Source organism: Meles meles, chromosome 2, assembly GCF_922984935.1.
Source record: "Meles meles chromosome 2, mMelMel3.1 paternal haplotype, whole genome shotgun sequence".
NCBI lineage: Eukaryota > Metazoa > Chordata > Mammalia > Carnivora > Mustelidae > Meles > Meles meles.
The window spans coordinates 189062988-189087837 of record NC_060067.1 but is presented as its reverse complement, the minus strand read 5'-3'; the positions used below and the strand labels follow the sequence as shown (position 1 = coordinate 189087837).

The 24850-nt window shown below is 36.6% G+C and overlaps 1 protein-coding gene across 1 annotated transcript in view; it reads right to left on the bottom strand.

The window, feature by feature from the left end:
- The window catches only part of SGCZ (sarcoglycan zeta), a 1157176-nt gene that overhangs the window by 1016589 nt on the left and 115737 nt on the right, over nucleotides 1–24850 (bottom strand). The window lies entirely within an intron of this gene.

Genomic DNA, 24850 nt, shown 5'->3' with positions numbered 1-24850 from the left:
AGATATCCTAAAGTTGTGCAATCTTTCCTGTATGTTTCATGGCACAAACCCACATGCATGATGGAACATCAACACATGTGATATCATTAGTAACATCCTTGTTGCAAAGGCAGAAATGAGAAAGATTCTCAACAACTCAAAGATTGGTTTTACTCCCTGTATTGTTTTTGGCACACCCCAGAATTCCAGTGCCTTATTGCATTTCTGTCAATAGACAAGTCTGATTGATTTCAAAATATTTTCAAATATTGTTGTGATCAGTGAATTGTCATTTGGAATAGATCTTATACACGTGGGTATGCTAAATAACTTGCCAGAAAAGTTGGCAGTGTTTATTTAAGGAGATGGATTTTAATTTCAGTTACTATAATTAATTATGCATTAATGTAAATCTTCCTTTTTATATGGGTTCAGCTAACTTAGTGTTAGCATATGAAAGCTTCAAAAGCTTAGAGAGGAAAACAAAAACTAAAGAAGAAGGTTGAAACTCTTAAAGTTACTGAGAGTATTAAGTCATTTGCTGCAAACAAGCTAGTGTCCCTATCGCAACATTCAACTGAGAAAATAGAATGCACAGAATGCATTTATCAACCTAGCTTTCTTACTAATTACCATGTAAATTAAAATGATGCTTTGTTTTTATTTATATTTATGACATTCAACTAAAAGGTTATGATGCAGTTGGCATCATCCTGGCATGCCTCATAATGTCATTTCTCTCCCATCCCCTGGTGTGAATGCAGAAGCACTGGAAGTATGTATCGAATCACCAATCTCACTGAAAAGAAAAAGAATCTGAAAGTACACTACCATTTGCTGAGTATCCACGTAATACTTTATGTAAGTTGGTGTTTGACTGTATTATCTCTCACCCATGTCTTCCATAGGCAACCATGTTTAGGAATGACTAAATTCACATGCGCAGTAAGTGTTGGAGCAGAGAGTCATGCTATCTCTTCAGTCTGTGATTGTTCACCTATTGCATGAAAATCTGACCCTCAAAAGAAAGCAGACAGTTACTTTACTGCTGGACAGTTATATGAAAAGATATTTTAAAGTAATAATAAATTTGTCTAACTTGTTCAGAAAATTTCGCTCTATTTGCCCACTATACAAATAACTTAGCCTCAACTTTTCCCAAAAAAGCATAATAATAGGGATGCATTTCTTCTACATATATGAAGATATTAATTACTTGAGAAAGCTGCAGAGCCTAGAATGTTAGATACAATGAACAGTGCCTTCACGAACTGGACATTTGAGATCTAAAACTAGGGAAAATACGAGCTCTTCTTTCTGAAGCGGAATAGACCGCAGGTGAGAACACGGCTGTGTCTTGCTGGTAGCACATCTTTCCTCCTTGCTCTCATTAAGCTTCTTTGACTCACGTGCCATCAAGCACAGATGTCATCCTTTCCAGGTACCATTCCCTAAACCATCATTGTACCATATAACACATGCTGTCCTCCAGGAAACAATCAGAGAAATAGGCCCAGTTCTCATGGATTTTCACCACGACTGCAAGAAACTACTATTTTACTCTGAGCTTTCCTTCTGGAAATTATAGACAAGGGTGAACCAGTATTTTAAATTTCTCTCTGCTTAGAATTTCACAATAGTCATAAACCCCTAATTGTCATAAGAGAAATATCACCCTTTGTCTAAACTTATTTGCATATAAGATATTCATTGCAATACATTTTATTTCTACTAATGGTGGAAACCAATGTCTTCAACCTATTGAAAATTTGACATTAAAATGTTGTGTAAAAAAAAAAAGTTGGGTAATTGCCATACTTTTACAATGTAATCATTTCATCTAATTTTACAAACAATTATACGTGACTAATCTAGAGAAAGTTTAATAATTTAATACAAAACTCATAGAACAAACTGACTAGTTAGTATTCATTTCTTTGATTTCTCTATTGCCTTTTTCAGTTGACTAAAAATGAGTAGATTTTGGCATGTCCAAAGAGCATGATACTAATTTCAACATTTCTCCTGCCTTACTGGGACTTGGACAAATAAAGCACTTCCTGAATTTAAATTAATGTAAATTTCTGAAAACACCACCTCTAGACATGCAAAGCCTGAGCTGGGGTGTAGGTGTTTCTCTTCTGCCTTCTTTTGGGACTTCCCCAAAACTTATTTTCACAGTACAGTAAGCTCTTCATGTAAATAATCTGGGTGGAAACCGAACTTTCCTCAAGTTTATATTCAAGATTGAGAAGCAAAATGCACACAATCAAGACACTTGTCTCCAGGCCATACACAAACTGAGGTAGGCCATTTCTTACCTGTTTGATCTTGAATGAGTTACTTAACCTCTCTGTGTCATGGTTTTACAATCAAAGCCCTCATCTCCTAGGTGTATGGCGGGGAAGGAGAACATGAACAGAAAGTGCTTAGACCAGTGCCGTGAGCACATTGAGCATTCAATAAATCTTAGCTACTGTTGTGGATCATATTTTATCAATATAGCTGTCAAAATGTAATAATGCGATTTTAATTTATGGATGAAGTTACTGCTGAGTGAGTTAATAATGTGTTCAGAGAAGGATGAATGAGAAAAGAACAAACAATTGAGTATGTAGGCATTGTTCCACAAAATGTGGGTCAGACATATTGTGTGAGATTATACAGTTGTCAGACCATTTAAATTCAAAATCTGTGGCTTAATCAAAGTAGCAAAAGTGTTTGAAACTTCTAACATAGACTTGTTCTATATAATTAGTTGACATGTTCTTCACCAAATTTTCAGCTACAGAGTGCATTAAAATTTCTTTCTCTGAGGAAAAAATGTTTGAATTTTAATGTTTGCAGACAAGGGTCGTAATATCTCTAAGAAATAAATATAATCAATCATTATTTGCCATTTACTTACATGACAACCCCAAGGTCTAGTTCAACAGTTATCAGAAATACAGTCACTGCAAACAAAAAATGCCATATAGTTTTGTCAAACCATACTGCTTTGTCTTTAAATTAGTACTTAAAGCTTGGGGAACCTGGGTGACTTAGTTGGTTAAGTGGCTGGCCCTTGATTTCGGCTTATGTCATGATCTCAGGGTTCTAAGATTGAGCTCTACGTGGAGAGTCTGCTTCTCTCTCTCCCTCTGCCTCTCCCCCCCATTCATTCTCTCTCTCTCTCTCTCCAAGTAAATAAAAATCTTAAAAATAAAATAAAATTAGTACTTGAGGTCTGACTTACACACCCTTGAATATAGTTTGCAAGGCCAGTATCTATGCATTTTTCTATATTTGAGCATCATGTTAATATATGATGACATTACTGAATGGAAGCTCAGAAAACACTAGAAACACATTACTTCCGAAGAGACAGCTCACTGGGGAAGTACTAGATCCAAATCAAAGGTCTCCCATCTCCAGAAGTACAATTCAAACTTAAGCATATCCCTGAAAAGAAAAGATATGTCCTCATTTTAGGAATTAAGTGGAAGATTAAGAGCCAGAGAAACTGATTAGAACTTTGCAAGAGCTCCAGCAGGTGGGAGGTAGGAAGATCCAGCCAGGGGTTGACAGGAAACAAACAGATGGTTAATGACTTATGGGTCGATAAAAGGGCTGGTTTGGGACTAATCTCACAATCACCATCTCTTCTTACCCTTCTTGTCTTCATGCCAAACAGGTGTTTGGAAATCTGAATAGTGAAAGGTTGAATAGTTAATTTAGGAGGCTGGAAAATTAAAATAGCAAATTAACACGGGAAATGCTAAATAGCCAAAATAAAATCTGGACATCTTTCTTCATCTAGGTTGATAGGTGACCTGAATTTTTCCTTGAACAATTAAGGCTGATTACTTTGATTCTGCACATTAATTTTGTGTCATCTATTTGATTGACAATTATATACATATTTAGAATAGAAAATGGAGTCATTTGATAATCTGTTTTCATATTAAAATAAGTGTTTTGATTTATTACTATAGATGTATTTGAACTGATAGAGTAATCATTCTTCTCACACAGACCCTTTTTTCTTTACCTATTTTGACTAGAATGGATGGTGGCTGAGCATACGCTATCAACAAACTTTTGACTGAGCTAATTCAATTAAATGAAACTCCTACTGAATCTTAAAAAGAAAGCTGTATTTTTTTCAATACCTTACATTCACTGTATCTGTAGAAATCCTCATCATTCTGAAAGACTACATCATCCCATGCCATATAGAGATTCTATACTTTTACATTTATTTTGGATTACATTCCACATATACCCCTTGTGTTTGAGTGTAAAGATTAAAATAAGTCAAAATATTTATCAAATAAATCAGAATTACCGGTCAACCTGGTTAAAAATGTAGATCCAAATTCTATCACAAATCATCTCCCAGACCTGTTGGAGATGGAACTCAAAAATCTTTAAGTATGCATATGTCCTCATTCTTATGCACACCTTTCAAGTCTGAGATGAATTACTATAGATATTATTGTAAAAATTCATGAAGAGGACTCTAAATTTTAAATCATGGCTCTTATACAGACTGCCTTAGGAACATCTATGTGAAAAGCTCATGCTATGGTCAGTGAGAACATTGGTCTTAAGATCACTGAAATAAACTCTGTGACTTGTAGCTCTGTAACCTCTGACAAGTCTTCCAACTTCCCTAAACTCTGGGTTAATGATCTGTTCCATTGAGTCATTAAGGCCCACTGTCTTTTCATCCTAACATGCCATAATTCTAGAATTGCTATTTTACTGATTGGTATCATAAATCCTTAGAACTCTAAAATTAATATTAGATAAGATAACTCATTATGTTTCCTTTTTTTTAAAAGATTTTATTTATTTATTTGTCAGAGAGAGAGAGTGTAAGCACAAGCAAGGGAAGTGCCAGGAAGAGTGAGAAGCAGTCTCCCCACTGAGCAGGGAGCCTGAGGCCACACTCAAAGCCAGGACCTTGGGATCATGACTTGAGCCAAAGGCAGATACTTAACCAACTGAGCCACAAGGCGTCCCTGTGTTTCAGTTTTTCATAGTTGCATGTAAATGTGTATTTATTGCTACCCACTAAACTATTTTAAAATGCTTACTTTGTGTTTACAATAATTTGGAAATGGGAAAGGAATTTCTTAACAAAATATGTCTAGCCTGAGTATTAAATCAGAAAAGTGATGGGAGACTAATTCTAATTTACGTATATTAAATGAATATTCATTGCTCTGTACTCAGAGAAAGGAAATAAATTCTTAAAAAGCTGCTTCATATGTTAACATCTGGATATCTAAGATGTAAAAGAAACCAGCCAATTGTAAGATCTCCTTGGTGATCTTTGTAATGTAACTTTGAAAATTTTACATTTCAAAAGAACCAGGAAAACCATATTTTAATATCTCTCTATTATATACTGATCAAGCTCTGTAAAATTCATCCTGATAGAAAAGAATTGAAATTAAAAAAAAGAATCGAAATCATTATCACATATGTTACCAGGGCTTCTCAAGAATGGAAAAGCATTCAAATATTTAAATCAGACCTGTTTAAAGCTATCTGATAATACTGCTAACAAGAGAGCAGATGTGCACCTGACAAAAGCTGGGATATACAGAATGTCATTTGAAAATTGTTTGTAGATTTCTGTTGGCCACATATGACAAATGTGTGCTCATAGTAGCACATTCCCACGGTGCTATCGGAATTTTTCTGAGGTTGAGTTGGCCATTACTATAAAGACACACAAAGTTCAACTCTGGCTCTGCTCCTTATTAGTTCATCAGCCTCAGCAAAAACAATGAACCAGTGAATAACTTTCTCAGTTAAAAAGGTAATGTTAGGTTTTCTTCCGTATAGGTAACATGATGAAGAATGTTTGGATAGGGACGCCTGGGTGGCTCAGTTGGTTAAGCGGCTGCCTTCAGCTCAGGTCATGATCCCAGCATCCTGGGATCGAGTCCCACATCTGGCTCCGTGCTCGGCGGGGAGCCTGCTTCTCTCTCTGTCTCTGCCTGCCACTCTGTCTGCCTGTGCTCGCTCTCGCTCTCTCTCTCTCTGACAAATAAATAAATAAAATCTTAAAAAAAAAAAAAAAAGAATGTTTGGATAGATTTTAAGAACAGAGAAGCCAAATGCCTGGTTGACTCTCACAGAAGATCACAAATTTGCACACTTATTAGACACTCTACCAACTCCTCTGGGTAGCTCAAATTTCTCTTCAGGAACTGAGGCTGAATTATCCAAACTCAACACAGGAGTATCTTGATAAATAGATTAAAAATTGCTCTTCATATTTTCTGCCATGGTAATCATGCGCTTCCTTCATTGCTAATATTTTTGCAGTAAAATCAGCACAACAATTGCTGAGAAAAGTGTTTCAGGGACACCTCCCACCCCATTTATGTCAACGTGAGTAAGATTTGTTTAGAAAAAACAAGCATATATTGTGTGAATTGAGGTACAAAATTTCCCAAATTTGTATTTGGTTTAAAGAGTGGATTGTTGTATCTCTCCACGTAAAAATGTTAGAACATTAGCACTTGTTTATTATGCCTCAAAGTGAAAAGCTGTGTTTTATTGTATTATTTTGCCCTCAAGGTTAATTGATTTGTGATGATTTGAGGTGTCGGGCATAATTTAAGTTATGAAATTGAGACAAGAAGTTCTAACAATCTACACAATATTCTGTCATTAAACAATCTATATGTGTGCTCAATAATTTTTACATGAGTGTCAACTTGCAGAAATATAGCAATATAATGTTCTCATAAATATTTGAGTAGATTCTGCATGCCAGGTTCTTTTATGGGCCCAGGTGACACAGCATATCCAAGATAAGCAAGAGCTTCGTTTCTGTGATCCTTACCTGCTGGGGGAGGGGGCAGAAACTACATAAATTAAAAGATAAAGCTATTATAGAATCCCCTGCCTAAAACAAAGTAGGAGAATGGGATAGACAATGATAGGGTAATTCATTTAGATTGAATAGTTTCTGAGGAGACATTTGAGACAGGAATTCAATGGCAGAAAAGGAGGTATCATTGTGGGAAGCACTTCTCAATTCAAGAATAGCAATTCAGGGTGCCTGGGTGGCTCAGTGGGTTGGGCCTCTGCCTTTGGCTCAGGTCATGATCTTGGGGTCCTGGGATCGAGTCCCGCATCGGGTTCTCTGCTCAGCAGAGAGCCTGCTTCTCCTTCTCTCTCTCTCTGTCTGCCTCTCTGCCTGCTTGTGATCTCTCTCTCTCTGTCAAATAAATAAATAAAATCTTAAAAAAAAAAAAAAAAAGAATAGCAATACAAAAGTCCCAAGTTGTTAAGAGACTAGCACATTCCAGGACCGAGATGTCAGTACGACGGGAACACTGTGAACAAGACGAAGAGGGGGATGGGATGAGCCAATAGCCCCTTCATGTTACCCCAAACCAATGAGCTCCATACTGTGAAGTCAAGAAAGTTATAATACCTCTATCACAAATAGGTTTTGAAAAAGCATCTTAATTATATGACTAACATTCGATCTATTCATTTCAGTCCCTTACTAGATTTTCCACTTTTATACTTTCTTCATAACAATGAATGACCCCCGTCACTTGCTGAAGTCACAGCAAATGCAGCTGAGTTTGTCTTTAAATTAAAATGAAATTGGAACCCCCCAAAGAAATCTGAGGATTGCCGATTCTGGAAAAGAAGTGTGCACTCTGCATATGCTCCCAAATGTTTTCTGTGACCAAGCAAAATTCATTCATCCGAGAAGCTCCCCTCGTTGTCAAATCAATAATGGTTTTTTTGTGCAAACTCGTTGGATGGAAGCAAGCAGGGTAAATGCAGTCACAGCTCATAGTTTCAAAACTTCATGATTTTCAATAATTGTAATTGAAGAGCTGATAAACCAAAGCAAATGTGTCCTTATTTCTGCAAATTCAACAATTTTATGTTCCCAGGAAAACTCAACTGAGAGTTTTACTCCTCCCTAATCAGACTGATGTTTAACAAGGATCAAGGCTTTTCAAGAAGCAATTTACTTTGTCAACTAATTCTCATACTGGTGAACTGGTTCATAAAAGTGAGCAATTCCATATTTTTGAACCAATCATAAATGTCTCAAGATATTCCACAAGACACAGAAAAGCCTCTATGCTATCTTCCAGCACTCTTGACCACCAGCAGGGCCCTGGCTGGGATGAGAAAAACCAAATTGTGCCTTATCTAATGCACACAAGAAACAGCTCCTTCGGTTTCCTGATGGTCTATGAATAGAGGGACCATATAATTTATCTTCTAAACTGGGACATTTTCGAGGTTAAAAAGAGGCTCTATTAACAGCTGCAGGGGGACCACGGGCACTAGCCAGGACCGTCCCAGGGAAACTGTGACATGTGACCTCCCTATCTATGAAACACAGGCCCCAGGAGCCTTTAGAAAATTATACCTTATCTCCTCGCAGAGAAATATGAAGCATAATACATTGTAAACATTTTTGATGAAGGAAAAAACTGTTTGGGCCACTTTATCTAAAACCTCTGAGCGTTAGAACTTCTCTTTCCTTTCACTGACTTCGTGCTGGTGTAAATAGTGAGCACCCTGATATGCAGAGGCCCTGAGCTTCTGGGAGAAAGGCACCATGCTCTTTGGTGGCAGTCATCTGTGCACGGACACACTGCCATTGTGACACAGAGAAGACTGACCCGGATGCACCAAGAGTCCCGGCGGACCCCCACTTAACCCATTTGTTACCAAGTTACAAAAAATTCCTAGTGCTAGAAAAACAGGTGCAGGGTGTTTCTCTACAAATAGAAGCAGGTAAATCTCTTCTCTGTGCGTGGCTACCCTTGGGCATTCAAGTGGTATTGGCCTTGTTAGTATCAAGCTTTAACTCGTGGCTTAGAAACCTCTCTTGCCTTGACTATGAACGGCTGATTCTATATGTATCATCAACTTTCCCATATCACAAGTGGAGCTAGAGGGAGAAAAGAGGTGCTGTAGAAGAAAATTAAAGGAGTAGGGGGGAGGAATGGATGGAGGGGAAGGAGGAACCCAAAAGAGACAGAGGGAGAAAGGGAAGTCAATGAGGAAGCGGACACAGAAAATGAAAACAAGACTGAAGCTGTAACGGGACATAATCCTTCACATATTTATACATTTTTTTTTGACCTGTTTGGTACTTGAGAATGTTGGATGCTATGAGAGTCTTACAGAACTGAGAGAAAGCCATACAGACACATCATTCACAGTACCTCACTCAGACCATAACAGATTGTGACTGATTGTGACTTGCTCAGGGTCACAACCACTAGTCAGTGGCCAAGTAAGTTCCAAAACCCTTGTCTCCTGACTCTTGAGCTCCGTGTTTTATTTACAAAAGTGCTGTGCTTTTCTAAAGTGCTGATCAGTTTATCTAATAAAACATCAAGTTGGAGTTTCTCTGGTTTCATCAGTTTAGAAATGCGGTACTCGTTTTATTTTCGTTTTTTTTTTTTCTTTCCTTTTTTTTTTTTCTTTTTTTTTTAATTTTTTTTTTTTAAGCATTTTACCTATTTATTTGACAGAGGGAGAAAGATCACAAGTAGGCAGAGAGGCAGACAGAGAGAGAGGGGGAAGCAAGCTCCCTGCCGAGCAGAGAGCCCGATGCGGGGCTCGATCCCAGAACTCTGGGACCATGACCTGAGCCAAAGGCAGAGGCTTAACCCACTGAGCCACCCAGGCGCCCCCGGTACTCGTTTTAAAGACCTCAAACATATCTGTTTCTGAAATGTTCACCTGCTTCTCATCCTTCCCCAGGTTTTAATTTTAATATACCTTTTACTTCTCTTTACAGAAATAATATAAACTTTGGTATGCCATAAAATTTGACTAAATAAATAAATGAAGAGAAGGCAGAGGCCCTACAGGCTTTCTTCAGCTCTAACTTTCCAAATAAAAATTACATGCAGAAAACACAAGGTACCAGTCAAAACAGCTAATGCCCAATAGGAGAGGAATAAATTGTGTAGCCTGTGTGATGTGCCTTGTATCTTCAATAAAGCCACAATAATTGGGGACAACCTGGAAAATTACTATTCTTGCATTATTTGCCTATAACAACTGAGAATGGAGTAACAAAATACCTTTTCTGAGCTTTTCTGGATAGACTTTGTAGAACCAAAATGTTAACAAATAAAAAATTAAGGGGTCTTTTTGACTATTCGTGATTGCTTTTATCTGAATAATGAAACTCCTCAACTAAAAATACACCTCATATTTATAGTATTATTTGTTTGCTTTTCCTCTGTTTTTTGTTTTGTTTTTTTTTTTTTTTTTGGATTTTATTTATTTGACAGACAGAGATCACAAATAGGCAGAGAGGCAGGTGGGGAAGCAAGCTCCCCGCTGAGCAGAGAGCCAGATGCAGGGCTCAGGGCTCCATCCCAGGACCCTGGGATCATGACCTGAGCCAAAGGCAGAGGCTTTAACCCACTGAGCCACCCAGGCGCCCCTCTCTGTTCTTCTGATATGTAATGTGCCACATATATATTCACTTGGAGAACAAGACTTTGTGTATTGTACATGAATTGTCTATAGTAAATTCTTGTTCTAGGTCTTCTTCATAATCTGTTAAGACATCTGGACATAAATACAGAGCAATAAAACATTAATGTAAAAAAATCCTAAAATGCAAATTCCTGACATCAGTAATGAAAAAGGGCTCATCACTATTGATCCTATGGAGTTAAAAATATAGTAAAGGAATATTTTGAACAATTCTCTGAATCACAAATTTGAAATTAAGATGAAATGAACCAATTCCTTGGAAGACAAAATTTATCATAACTCACATGAGGAAAGACACATAATTTGAACTTAAAAAATGGAATCAATAAGTAATAACATTCCATAACAGAAAGCACCAGACCCAGATGGTTTCACTATTGAATTCTACCAAACATTTAAGGAAAAATTATGCCAGTTCTCTACAAGCTCTGCCAAAAAAAAAAAAAAAAAAAGTCATAAAGGATGGGGTACTTCCTGATTCATTCTATAAGAACATCATCACCCTAGGGGTGCCTGGGTGGCTCAGTGGATTAAGCCGCTGCCTTCGGCTCAGGTCATGATCTCAGGGTCCTGGGATCGAGCCCCGCATCGGGCTCTCTGTTCCGCAGGTGAGCCTGCTTCCTCCTCTCTCTCTGCCTGCCTCTCTGCCTCCTTGTGATCTCTCTCTCTCTGTCAAATAAATAAATAAAGTCTTTAAAAAAAAAAAAAAAAGAACATCATCACCCTAATATCAAAAGCAGATAAAAACATCATGAGAAAGGACCAACAAACTGAATCCAATTGTACATAAGAAAATATACACCATGTCCAGCTGGGATTTATTCCAGTTGTGCAAGGTTGGTTCAACATTCAAAAATCAAGGAATATAATCTAGATATATTATATTATATTATATATCTAATATATAATATAATCTAGATATACATATAGATATAGTAGATTAAAGAAGAAAAATCACATGATCATGATGTAGAAAAAGCATTTGAAAAAACTGAAAATATAATTCAATTCCTGATTAAAATCCCTAGCTAACTAGGAGTAGAGGAGAACTTCCTTCAATTGATAAAAATATGTCTGCAAGAAACGTACAATCAACATCATACTTAAGGGTAAAAAGAAAAAACTAGATGCTTCCTCCCTAAGATGGGGAATAAGACAAAGGTGTCCCATCTCACTATCCCTATTCAACATTGTATTAGAAGTCCACGTTAATCCAATAAGACAAGAAAATAAAATACAAGGTATTCAGATTGGAAGGAAGAAATGAAACTGTCTTTGTTTGCTGATGACATGATATTCTATATAAAAAGTCCTGAAGAATCAACACAAAACCTCCTGGAACTATTAAGTAATTACTGCAAGACTATAAGTCAAGATTAATATACAAAAGTCAGTTACAGGGGCCCCTGTTTGGCTCAGTGGGTTAAAGCCTCTGCCTTCTGCTCAGGTCATGATCTCGGGGTCCTAAGATTGAGCCCTGCATCGGGCTCTTTGCTCAACAGGGAGCCTGCTTCCCTTCCTCTCTCTCTGCCTCCCTCTCTGTCTACTTGTGATCTCTGCTGTCAAATAAATAAATAAAATTTAAAAATAAATAAATAAAATAAATAAATAAAAAATAAACTAACTAAATAAATAATAAATAAAAATAAATAAATAAAATCTTTAATTAAAAAATGTCAATTACATTTATACATTCTAACAATAAACAATTGAAATATGAGGTTAAACACATAAAACTATTTAAATTAGCAGCAAAAATATACTAACAAAATATGTATAGTATCTATGTGAGGAAAATTGCAAAATTCTGATGGAAGACATTAAAGAAGATCTAAATAAATGAAGTTATTCCATGTTCATGGGTAAGAAGACATAATATTGTTAAGATGTCAGTTATGTCCATTTTTTTTTTAAGATTTTATTTACTTATTTGACAGACAGATCATAAGAAGGCAGAGAGGCAGGCAGAGAGAGGGAGGGGGAAGCAGGCTCCCTGCTGAGCAGAGACCCCCCTGAGATCATGACCTGAGCCGAAGGCAGAGGCTTAACCCACTGAGCCACCCAGGTGCCCCAGTTATGTCCATTTTGATCAAGATTCAATACAATCCTCACCAAAATCCCAGCAAGTTGTTTTTCAGTTGTCAGCAAATTGATGCAAATGTTTACATGGGGAGGCAAAAAGTCCCAGAATAGCCATTACTAAAAAAGAACAAAATTAGAGAACTGACCCTAACTAACCCCAAGACTTACTATAAAGATGTAGTAATCAAGAAAATGTTGTTTTGGCAAAAGAATAGAAAAACAGACTGTTGCAACCAATAGATAGCCCAGAAATAGAGCCACTTAAATATCTTCAATTGGTGTTTAACATAGAAGCAAAGGCAAATTGATGGAGAAAGATGTCATTTCAACAAATGGTGCTAAAAATAACGGACATCCACATGCAAAACACTGAATCTAGACACAGACCTTATAACTTTCACAAAAATTGATTCAAAATGGATCACAGGTCTCCAAGTTAAATTCAGGATTACAAAACATCTACAAAATAACAGGAGAAAACACAGGTGTCTTTGAGATTGGTGATGACTTTGTAAACACAATACCAAAAATGAGCCAAGAAAGAAAAAAAAAAAGGTTTTAAATTAAAACCTAAAATGTCTATTCTGTAAATGACTCCAGTAAGAGAATAAAAAGACAAGGTACAAACTGGGAGAAAACATTTCAAAATACACATGTGGTAAAGGACTCCAAAATATACAGCTCAACTGAAAATGTCAAAACCCAACAATGAAAATACCCAAATAACCCAATTAGAAAATGGACAGACGATCTGAACAGACACATCACCAAAGAAGATATACAGATGTCAAACAGCATGTGATAAATATGTGCTATGTCCTATGCCATTAGGAAATTGAAAATTAAAACAAAAATGAGATACCACTAAACCTCTACTAGAGTGGCGAAAATCCAAAACACTGACGACACCAAATGATAGTGAGGATGTAGATCAGTAGAAACTCTCGGGGCACCTGGGTGGCTCAGTGGGTTAAGCCACTGCCTTTGGCTCAGGTCATGATCTCAGGGTCCTGGGATCGAGCACCACATTGGGTTCTCCACTTGGCGGGGAGCCTGCTGCCCCCTCTCTCTCTGCCTGCCTCTCTGTCTACTTGAGATCTCTCTCTCTGTCTCTGTCAAATAAATAAATAAAACCTTTAAAAAAAACAGAGAGAGAGAGAAAGAAACTCTCATTCACTTCTGGAGGAAATGAATGGGGAGAATTTCTGGGGGGAAAGTGCAGCCACTTTGCAAGAAAGTTAGATAGTTTATTTCTAAAGTTAAACACAGTTGTACCACCTACTCCAGAAATCATGCTCCTACAGACTTACCAAAATGAGTTGAAAATTTGCACTGACCCTAAAATCTGCACAATGTTTATAATAGCATTATTCATAATTGCCCAAACTTGGAAGCAACCACAATGTCCTTCAATAGGTATGGATAAATAAGCTATGGTACAGCCATACAGTTGAATAATATTCGATGATAAAAACAAATGAGTTATCAAGCCATGAAAAGTCAGGGAGGAAACTTAAATGCACATCCCTAAGTGAAAAGAGCCAGTTTGGTAAGGTTGCATACTGTATGATTCCAACTATCTGACATCCTGGAAAAGGCAAAACTGGAGAGAAGAAAAAGATCAGGGGTTGCTAGAGGTTCAGGGCTGGAGAGAACAATGACTAGGAGGAACACAGGGGGACTATTAAGGCCAGTGGAATTAATCTGTATCATACTGTATTATAACACATGATATTATAAATTTGTCAAAATCCACAGAATTGCACAATTCCAAGAGTGAGTCCTAATGCAAACTGTAGGTAGACCGTAATTTATAAACAAAGCAATATTGCTCCATCAGTTATAACAAATATACCACATTAATGCAAGATAATAATAATGGAGAAATCTGGGGATCTGGGGGCAAGGAGAATATATAGGAACTCTTTGTATTTACTGCACAACTTTTCTGGAAATCTACTAATGCTCTAAAAACATCTGCTATAAAAAGAAAATCCTAAAATGGTTAGATTGGCAAAAGGACCAATTTGTGGATGGAGATTTTAAAATTTCAAAGTAAATGTGATTTGTGTAGAATACTATTATATAGAAGGTCTATGTTTTTTAAATCTTAGATTTTTAGTGAATCATATTATCTCATTTAAACCACTGTTAATGTAAACACTTATCAAGGACCTTTTTTGTTCAAGATTGTATATAGGTGCCACTAACACAAAAAATATAAATGTTGTTCCTTGCCCTCAAGGAATGTACAGTCTTTCTGTACAGATAGAACACAGGTGTATTGTATAACAGTACAATGTAGTATAAATAGAACACAGATATGGTATGTTAAATAATAGTACAAATTAGTATGCTGAATGTCAAATGAGAGATGAAGAAGTCCATAACAGAAAAATGAAAATCAACCTACACAAAAACTGGATTTAGGGGAGAAGAGTATCCAAGTGGAAAGGAACAAAAGCATGTTCGAAGGACCATGGCCAGTCCTGTTTGGTGGCTGTGAAATCCTTGGCAGAAAATGATTTAGTGATACAGTTAAGAGAGATAACTGAGGCTGTTAGTGAGACACTAAGAATTTAGGATTTTCATTTGGATTTTACTCTTAAGTAAGAAGAAGCTAATAAAGAAGGATAACCCAAGAGGAACTAGAGGAAAATTAATTTGATTTGGGTATGAATACAAGGATCCAACTGGGGTAATAGAGTGGAAATTAAGGAAGAGGAATCACAAGGAGGATCAAAGGTTAAAATGAAAGAAACCTAAGCCTACTAACAAGGAGATGAACTCAAGAAAGTTTGGTGTCCTTAAACATCCACTAAATTCTTAGGGTAATAGGAAAAAAACATAAAGGGAAATACCCCCATTGTAAGAAAATATTAAATCTAATTGGGCTACAAAACATATAAATATGGTGCAAACCAAAAAAGCGTCAAAGCCAGGCAAATAAAATGTCGGATACAGGAAACTCTAAATGACAAAGCCACACAGACATGGAAACACCCTTGGAAGCTGCAGTACTCCGGGGAAGAGACAGTAGACAGTGACTTGCATTTTCATGATCCTTAAGCTCAGGACAATCTTATTTAGTGTCCCAACTGACCTCTCTCATGTTTCTCTAAAATAGACTAACTACTCTCACTTCTCAATTAGGAAATTGTCAGGGGTGAAATTTGGGTCGGCCCCCACTTGTCAAATCCTTCAGGTTTGAATGCTCTTATTTTTTGAGGTCAGTCTCAAAACAATCTCCCGCTCAGGATTCTGACCTCTTCCGTCTAAGCCACCCAGAAGGCAATTATGTAATACAGCCCCTGATACAGAGGTCAATTTAGGGTGGAAATCTGTGCCTGAATGATGGATGCAAAGTATTATAGGAACGGAGAAAACGAGTGTCTGAAGTCATGCACGCCCTGCAGCATCCAAGGAGGGAAACCACCGAAGGAAACAAACTTCTTTACGAAGCAGGAAGTAAAATTCTCTTCCTCGCATCACTTTCATTTCAACCCCCAGAAATAGCCATGCAGTTTCCTATATGTTCTTCCTAAAATGCTCTTCAATGAAGAAACTATGTCTACATCAATATTACTTTTTACACCACTTGCATAACCACACGAAGAGTTTTTGAATCAGAAAGGACGAGGCAGGGGCGCCTGGGTGGCTCAGTGGGTTAAGCCTCTGCCTTCAGCTCAGGTCATGATCCCAGAGTTCTGGGATGGAGCCCCACATCTGGCTCTCTGCTCTGCGGGGAGCCTGCTTCCTCCTCTCTCTCTGCCTGCCTCTCTGCCTACTTGTGATTTCTCTCTGTCAAATTAATAAAATATTAAAAAAAAAAAAAGAAAGAAAGAAAGGACGAGGCATGTTTGTTGTCATTGATGTTGTTGTGGGAATACTGTTAATTGCTACCCAGAGAGTTTACATCCTCTGTGCGTCCCAACACCATGGGAAGAGTCTATTTCATTAAACTATTTCATTAAAATCATTAGAGTCTATTTCATTATCCTTTTTTAAAAAAATCTTTGCTAATCTGAAAGGGGTTTTAGTGATTTTTGCTGTGAAATTAAACACTTAAAGTTATTTGCCACTCAAATTACTAATTCCTGTTATAATATGTTACCTATTCAGGACTTTGAATATGTTTCTATTAATTAGTTTTTGATAATTGCTGTAAGTGTTCTCTTAAGAAAATCAGTTTCATTTTTAAATTTTTAACTGTTTATGATTCTTCTCCCTACAGTTGTTTCTAATTATTGTCAAAATTACTAATCTTTAATCATGGCTTCTGAGCTTACTGTGAGGCATGGGAAGGCATACATCATGCACATATACTGAATTTTCACCAAAGTTATTTTCTATAACTCACTGATATTATTTTTTTCCAAATCCTTCATTTATTTATAATTTAGTTTACAGTGGGAGGTAGGAAGAATCTCAACTTAACTTTTGCCAAAAGTGTTAGCCAATATTCTCCAATAATTATTGAATAGTGCATCTTAAATTCCTCTCAAATAACATGTAAAATTTGGTATTTAATCAAACTGATTTCTCAGCTATCTTGAATAGTTTCAGTTTCACTTATCTGCTTATACCAATCCCAAAGGGTTTAAATTATTATAACATTGCAATAGGTCTTAGTATCTATCTTAGTACAGATAGTTTATTATTCTTCTGTTTTAGACATTCTTTGGCAGATCTCATATTCTTATTTTTCCATGTTAGTAGCATTTGTCAATTTTACAAGAGTTCTTGATACTCTCAAACATGTTATATGCATTTATAAATTGATTTAGGGAGAACTGACATATTAACACTATTGCACATTTCTGTATATGAATAAGATCTATTTTCCCATTGATTAAAATATCATTTATATATTCTAGTTTCACATTAAATTTCTCTCTCGTAAGCCTTCTGTATTTGTGTCCAGATAGGCTAAATGTTTATGCCCAGACAGTTGAAATATATTTGCTATTATAAATGAAACCTTTCCATCCATTATATTTTATAGCTTATTATTACATGCAGACTACTAATTTTTATGTTTTCACCCTTTATGACCCACCATTTTATGGAATTCTCTATCTCCATTTGCACGGATATTTCTTGGAATCTATCTATTTATTTATTTATTTGAAAGAGAGAGCACAAGCAGGGGGAGCAGCAGGCAGAGGGAGAAGGAGAAGCAGGCTCACCACCCAGCTGTGAGTGGTTGTGGGGCTTGATGCCAGGACCCTGGGATCATGACTTGAGCCAAACACAGGGGTTCAACTGACTGAGCCACCCAGGTGCCCGCTTGGATTCTTTGTATCAATTATAGCATGTCATATGCAAATGATTCCAATAGTTTCTCTTAATTCTTAGTTTTGAAAACATTTTCCTTCTTTTACCTAATTTTGGAGTAAAAAAATCCTAGTAATTTTAAACAGTAACCGTGATAGAAGTCATCATTCCTATTTCCAACGTTACTGAGAAATCTTTTGTTTCTTAATTAATCACCATTCTTTGAGGCCCGTATCAGAGGAAGGAAACTGTTCTTCATTTCTATTATATATATTTTTGTAATTCACGATGTGGTGTTGAATTTTGTCAGATTAATTTATGAATGTATTTAAAAAGTAATCTTTTTCTCCTTTCACCTATTAATAAGGTAACATCCCATTGATAGATTACCTAACACAAATCCACACTTGCATGCCTAACATGAACTCCCCATCATCCCAAGATCAGGGTATATCTCTTGTTAGTGCACTGCTAATTCTGATTCATATTCTTATGATTCTATAGATATGTGTAAGCTAGATTAGTTCACTTAATTTTATGTGCAGTTTTTAAGGTTTTGTGGTCATCTCCTGCTGATTTGTAAATTATTTCGGGACTTTTACTTTCCTCCAGTTTCTTAGAATAATATAAATAGCACTGAAGTTCTCTATGCCTGAAATTTTTTGAGAGAATTAACTCTGAAACTATTGGCCTAGCATGTTTTAGATGCTTATTCTTTGAAAATGCTCCCATTTCTTCCACAGTCATGGATCTCTTTTGAGATCAATTTCGGAGATTTTTATTCTCTTAGAAGTCATCAATTTCATTCAAGTTTTATATTTATTTGAATACGCTCAGGCAAATTATTCTCTTGTAAGCCCTTTAATTCAGTTTATACCTGTGATCATTCCACCATTCTCATTTCTAATTTACATAGTCTTCTGTTTAAATTCAATTTACTAGTAGTTTTTCTTTTCTTCTCATCCCCACCAAAGAGCTTTTGATTTAACCCCAAAATTAAAAAATATACATATTTATTTACTACTGGTTTCTGTTTGGTAACTCCCTCTTTTTCCTTTTGTCTACATTAATTTATTCTTTCTGTTTTCCATGGGTTCATTCAGTTGCCCTTCCAAAATTCGGAATTTTAATCAACTCCATGACATTTTTTTCTTATTAGCAATATGTGTCTTAAACATGTGGTTTTTAAGTTTTTTCATGGCATGGCATTCTCAGAAAATGACAATATTTTTATAGCACACAGGGTAAAAGGGAGGCTGTTTACCACTCAACACCCTGCTTCCTGCTGGAGGTCCTGAGGACTGAAGAGTGAAGATCTCCACACACCTGTCAACCACTTCCCACAAACCAGGTGGGAAGCTCTATTAATAAAATCATGTGGCTCTTGAATGCCATGTTGTATGCGTTCATATATCCAGTACACAACGAGTGAACAACCTCACTAGGAGTCCAAAATACAAAATGGGTCAGGGAAGACTTCCAGGAGCTTTGATATGTAAATGATAATAGTGTGATCTCACCAATTATTGAAAAGTGTACAGAATTGGTCAGGTAGCTTAGTTTCTAGTCCCAGGACTCCATGTCTGTATTGTATGTGTGATACACAGTCCTGTCTCAGTTTCCTCAAACTTCACTATAAATATAGAGGATATTTAGAAATTAAAATGACAAATGCAAATTATCATTATTAACTTATATTGAAAGGGCCTCTGAGTTGTATATTTCTATGATCACTGGTGTGTGCTCAATTAATATTCAATGGAATACATTTCCTATCTTAAAATATTTTAACAAAATAATTTAACAAAAAATAAGCCAACTGACTATTGTTAATTGTTATATAATCACAGATACAGGCTTTCCTCAGTTTGAGTGAAATTTTCGTAAATGGTTACATTGAGAAAACTACCACAGAAGGATGGAATTAAGCTTTGATTTTCCCCATTTTGAGGTTTGATTGTACTATAGCATTTTTCTTAAAGATTTTATTTATTTATTTGTGTGTGAGGAGAGATATAGCAAGAGTGGGGGGAGGGGCAGAAGGAAAGGGAGAAACAGACTCCATGCTGAGCCCTGACTCAGGGCTAGATCCCAGGATCCTGAGATCATGACTTGAGGCAAAGACAGACACTTAACCATCTAAGCAACCAGCTTGATCCCAGGATCCCTTTTTTTAAAAAAGATTTTATTTATTTATTTGGTTGAGAGAGAGAGAGAGCATGAGCAGGGGGAGAAGAAGAAGGAGAGGGAGAAGCAGACTCACCGCCGGGCAGAGAGACACAATGCAGATCTCCATCCAGGGAACCCAGGATCATGACTTGAGCCAGTCTTAAATGACCAAGCCACACTGTTCTATAAAAACTTTTAACAAATTAAAAAACTTGCTAACATTTCTCATAATCAGAAAGGATCAAAAAGTCAAACAAACAAACCAACCCACAGGGGCACCTGGGTGGCTCAGTCAGTTAAGCATTTGCCTTCAGCTTTGGTCATGATCCCAGGGTCCTAGGATTGAGCCCCGCATCGGGCTCCCTGCTCAGTTGGGAGTCTGCTGCTTCTCCTCCCTCTACCTCTCCCTCCACCTCTACCCTGCTCATGCTCTCTCTCTTTCTCTCAAATAAATAAAATCTTTAAACACACACACACAAAGGTAAAGGAGTCCTTCAACACATGGCTGCTAAAGTCTCAAAGATTTTTCCTGGTATTTGGATGGTCACACAGAAAAGAGGATGGGGTCTCCTCTGTTCCGGGGCTTAAAGAAACATGAGACCATTGGTGGGGAATCACTTTCCATTTTCTGTTACTAAGTCATGAGATACACAATTCACAATCAGCTTAGAAACAAATTAAAATTTACATTTTGGGGGCACCTGGGTGGCTCAGTGGTTTAAGCCGCTGCCTTCGGCTCAGGTCATGATCTCAGGGTCCTGGGATCGAGTCCCACATTGGGCTCTCTTCTCGGCGGGGAGCCTGCTTCCCTCTCACTCTCTCTGCCTGCCTCTCTGCCTACTTGTGATCTCTCTCTGTCAAATTAAAAAAAAAAAATCTTAAAATTTACATTTTGAATAATTACACTGGGGATTAATTTTAAAATTTGAGACAGAATATTGCCAACTAGAGAATGGGTACTTATTTCAAATATAGCTGAGAATAAAGGGGAAAAAATCATACTAGAAATAATCAAAGAATAATAAGACCTTGGTGAGCATGGTTATTTATTTGGAATGAAATACAGGAGATTTAGTAGCAAATTTGAGTAACATTATGAAATGACTGGACCTAAAGCAGTTCTATGACATAATCAAATAAGAAAAAAGTGGGAGAAGGTATGAGCTAATTGAGAATGGTGCAGTAATAGGTTGGCAAAAAAAAAAACTATTATTCATCACTAAGTATGAATTTAAGTAAGTACTACTTACTAAATACTAAGTAAGTACTAAGTACTCACCTAAATATTCATATAGTTGTTGGGGAGATTGGGCAAATTAATATATGTGGAACATTTGGGGCACAGAGTAAGTGCTGTGAACATGTCAGCCATTATTATTACTGTAGTTGTTGGTGTTAAAGTTGTAAGTGGCATTTTGAGAGTTATGATTATTCTTATAATAGCATTATAATTTAAGGAGCCCATAAAAACAATAAATAAATCTCTTTATGGACAAGTTTTTACTGTGATGTAACAAAGATAACAAAAATACATTTTTTCAAGATATTTTTAATATTAAATGTTCCCAAATAAAATAATAATCTTAAAGATAGACATTGTAGTGTTATATATGGCATTTTACAAATACATAAGTGTCTTGTGAATACTCTCTTTTCTTTCTGTCTCCTTTCATCTCTCTTGAGGACACAGTGACATATTCGTGAGTTAATTATTTAGAGTCATTTTATGGTTTTAAAAAATCTAGCATGAGCTGAGAAATCTAGAGTGAATTCATTAAACAAATGGCACAACAGTGAGAATACTGGATGGAGTTAAATTATTACTTTGACATCCAAGAATGTATTCCTGTTATTTTGGTCTTTGGAGAGGCAGGTAGGAGGCAAGCCAATTAGATAATCCCTGGGTTATCTCTGAACTCTAGAGCTGTTTCCAAAGTCTTCTACAGTATCAGTATTATCCAAAGATAAGTAAGAAGATACCTTAAGCTCTAGAGATTTTAGGAGAAATTGTAGGCTCATAAAATTATGTTCAAGATGATCATCTGGTGGTTGCTATAAGATCCATGGGTAGAGCTGACCCAGCTGAATGCTGCATGAAAGTCATTATTTAAAATACATGGCTTTCTAACAAGATAGCCAGAGAGCCTTCGGTTACTTTCCATCACAAAATTATGGGTCTGTTATTCTCACAGTGTAAGCAATAGGCTTCTATCAAAGCAGAGCAGGTGTGCACATCAGACTCCACAGGACATCTGAGTCTGCTGCCTCTTTTGTCCCTAAGATAGAGAGAGCAGAGCAGCATGTCACCAGCCATCCCTTTGGTGAGCAAGTTTTGCAAGAGCTATTAAAGCAACCAGTCCCCTTGTCTCTTCTCTCTCTCTCTCTCTCTCTCTCTTTGGAGGGTAGGAGGGAGTACTAAGATTCATTCTGAGTATTTCAGAGACAGATCCAAAAGTTTACATCTACTTTGCAATATTAATGATATGAAATAGCTGTGAATCTTGACCTAGAGAACGTCTGGAACATAAAACAAAAATCTAGGTAAGAGGAAAATTATACTCTGCAACCACTGCCCTGTCATCTACTGTTTCAAATAATGTTTCTATATTTTTTACTGCCACAATGTTTTCCTGCTAATTCATTGAATGTAAATAAAATGATATTTTGTTTTGGACCTTCTTCTCCTTTCTTGCACCATTTTCCCTAAAGTCACCCATTCCACTTGCTTCAGGTCTTCCCCGCAGAATAATAACCTGTTCAAATTAGCTTTGACCTTGATGCTTGAACTCCAGTTTGTGATGTTGTAAAAACATGGCACCAAAATTATTTGAACCTTTTTCAATTGAGACTTAAATATCTCTTCACCCTGACTCTGGGCTCTGGGAGTGCTAGACAGATAGAACCAGTTGAAAAGACACAATGCCAGTTTTGGGGTTCAGGCCTTCAAAATCAGCAGTTTCACTTCCCATTTCTTACTACTCTTGCTCTTGAAACTCAGCCATCATGCCATAAGGAAACCCAAGCAACCTTTGGGGAGGAAATACAGCTACTGGCCCACAGTCCCAGTGGAGCTCCCAGCTGACACCCCACACCTACTTACCAGACATGTGAGGGAATTACATTGATGGGGAGGCTTCCCCGAGTGCTGCCCCAAGTGATACTGTGTGGAGCAAAAGTAAGCTGTCCTTCACAAGTTCTGCTTTACTTGCTGATTCACGAACAAAATAAATAATTGTTTGTATTTGATGCCATAGTTTTGGGGTAGCTTGTTAAATAGCAAAATATAAAAGAAATGAGTTCTTACCTGTGAAATCCCTAATGTATCTCCATCTCAAAATCCTTGTCAAATGTCTATACATCCCATCTTCTCTCAACAGTTCCAATTTTCTCCCCACAAATCCTCAGTTCAAATAATGAAAACAACTGGTCTGTCTCCATACATGGCTATAAACTTCTCACATTTTCTTCCTCCCTCACTCTGGCTAATCAATATTCAAATAGAATTTCTTCCTTCTCAAAACCTTCCTGATTTCAACATCTTCATTCCCATTACTATTTTAGTCAACCAAGTAGTGTTATTTTCATTGGAACCAGCACTGTGAGATCCAGGTGGGGCCATCTGTGTCCCTGCTTCTGGCCTTTCCCTCTTAGATTCTTCATGCAACCCGCCTGAGGGTCACCTTCCAAAATCATATCTTGGAATTACCCAAAGGTTCCCACCAGCTCATTGATTAAGGTCCAGACTTGTTAGCCTGAACTTCCACAATCCACCTCCGGTCATCTTTCTTCCACCATATTCTCTTTCTGCTTTCGTAGACTTCTCCCCAAGGCCCCATATTCTTACCCCACCATGGAGCCCATATTGCTCCAGCTCACTTCTGCCAAATAGCACTCTTCCATCTTTCTCCAGGGACATATGGACAGTCTTTTTTGCAACTACTCAATCTGTCTTGTAGGATGAAAGTAGTCTTAAATAACATGTAAATAAATGAGAGTGGCTATGTTCCAATAAAACTTTATTAATTAAAAAAATGGTGTGGCCAGATTGGGTCTGATCTATAATTCGGAAATGGTGCTAAATACTATGTTTCTAATCATTTCAGAATTTTGCTTTAGGCAAAAAAGAGGAACATAAGTTAATTGGAATCAGAATATGTATATTTGTTATCAGCAATAGTTGGCCATAGTTAATGTGAAAATTAATTGAGATCAAATGGGCTATTATGTAATTTTTGCCCTAAATCTTACTGAATAAAATAGTCCAGTTATACCTTTGGATAAAAGAATTTTATATTACTTTAATTTTATATTACTTTAAACTCAAACACAGGTTTACTTCATATACAATATATTCCAACAAGAAGTTGGTGAAAATTTTAGTATATTGGATAAAAATGACTTTCAATTTAAAAAGGTAGACTAGATCTTGTTCAGGTTGTTTGGGCTGAGTGACAAGTCCTACTTAATTAAACTACATTCAACTATTGCTGCTCAATAATACTGGTATAAGAGAAGCCTTGTGGTAAGAAAACAAAGTGTATCACATGAAGTGAAATATTCATAATAAGTACACATGAAAAGTGAAGTAAACTTCACACAAAAGTCCACAGAAATGGCTGCCTTATTACTCTTCGAAATATTTTTGTTCAGTACTTTATTATTTTTCTCATTCCTAAAGTATCAGCAACTCATGATGTAGTAGTTTTAGAACTATACCTAACTCAGTAATATATAAATGTTGTCATCAATTAGAATGCATTTTTTTAAACAAATGTGACAGCAATCATAGATACACACTCTTTAGATGAATGTAACTTTAGGGGTACAGATCATG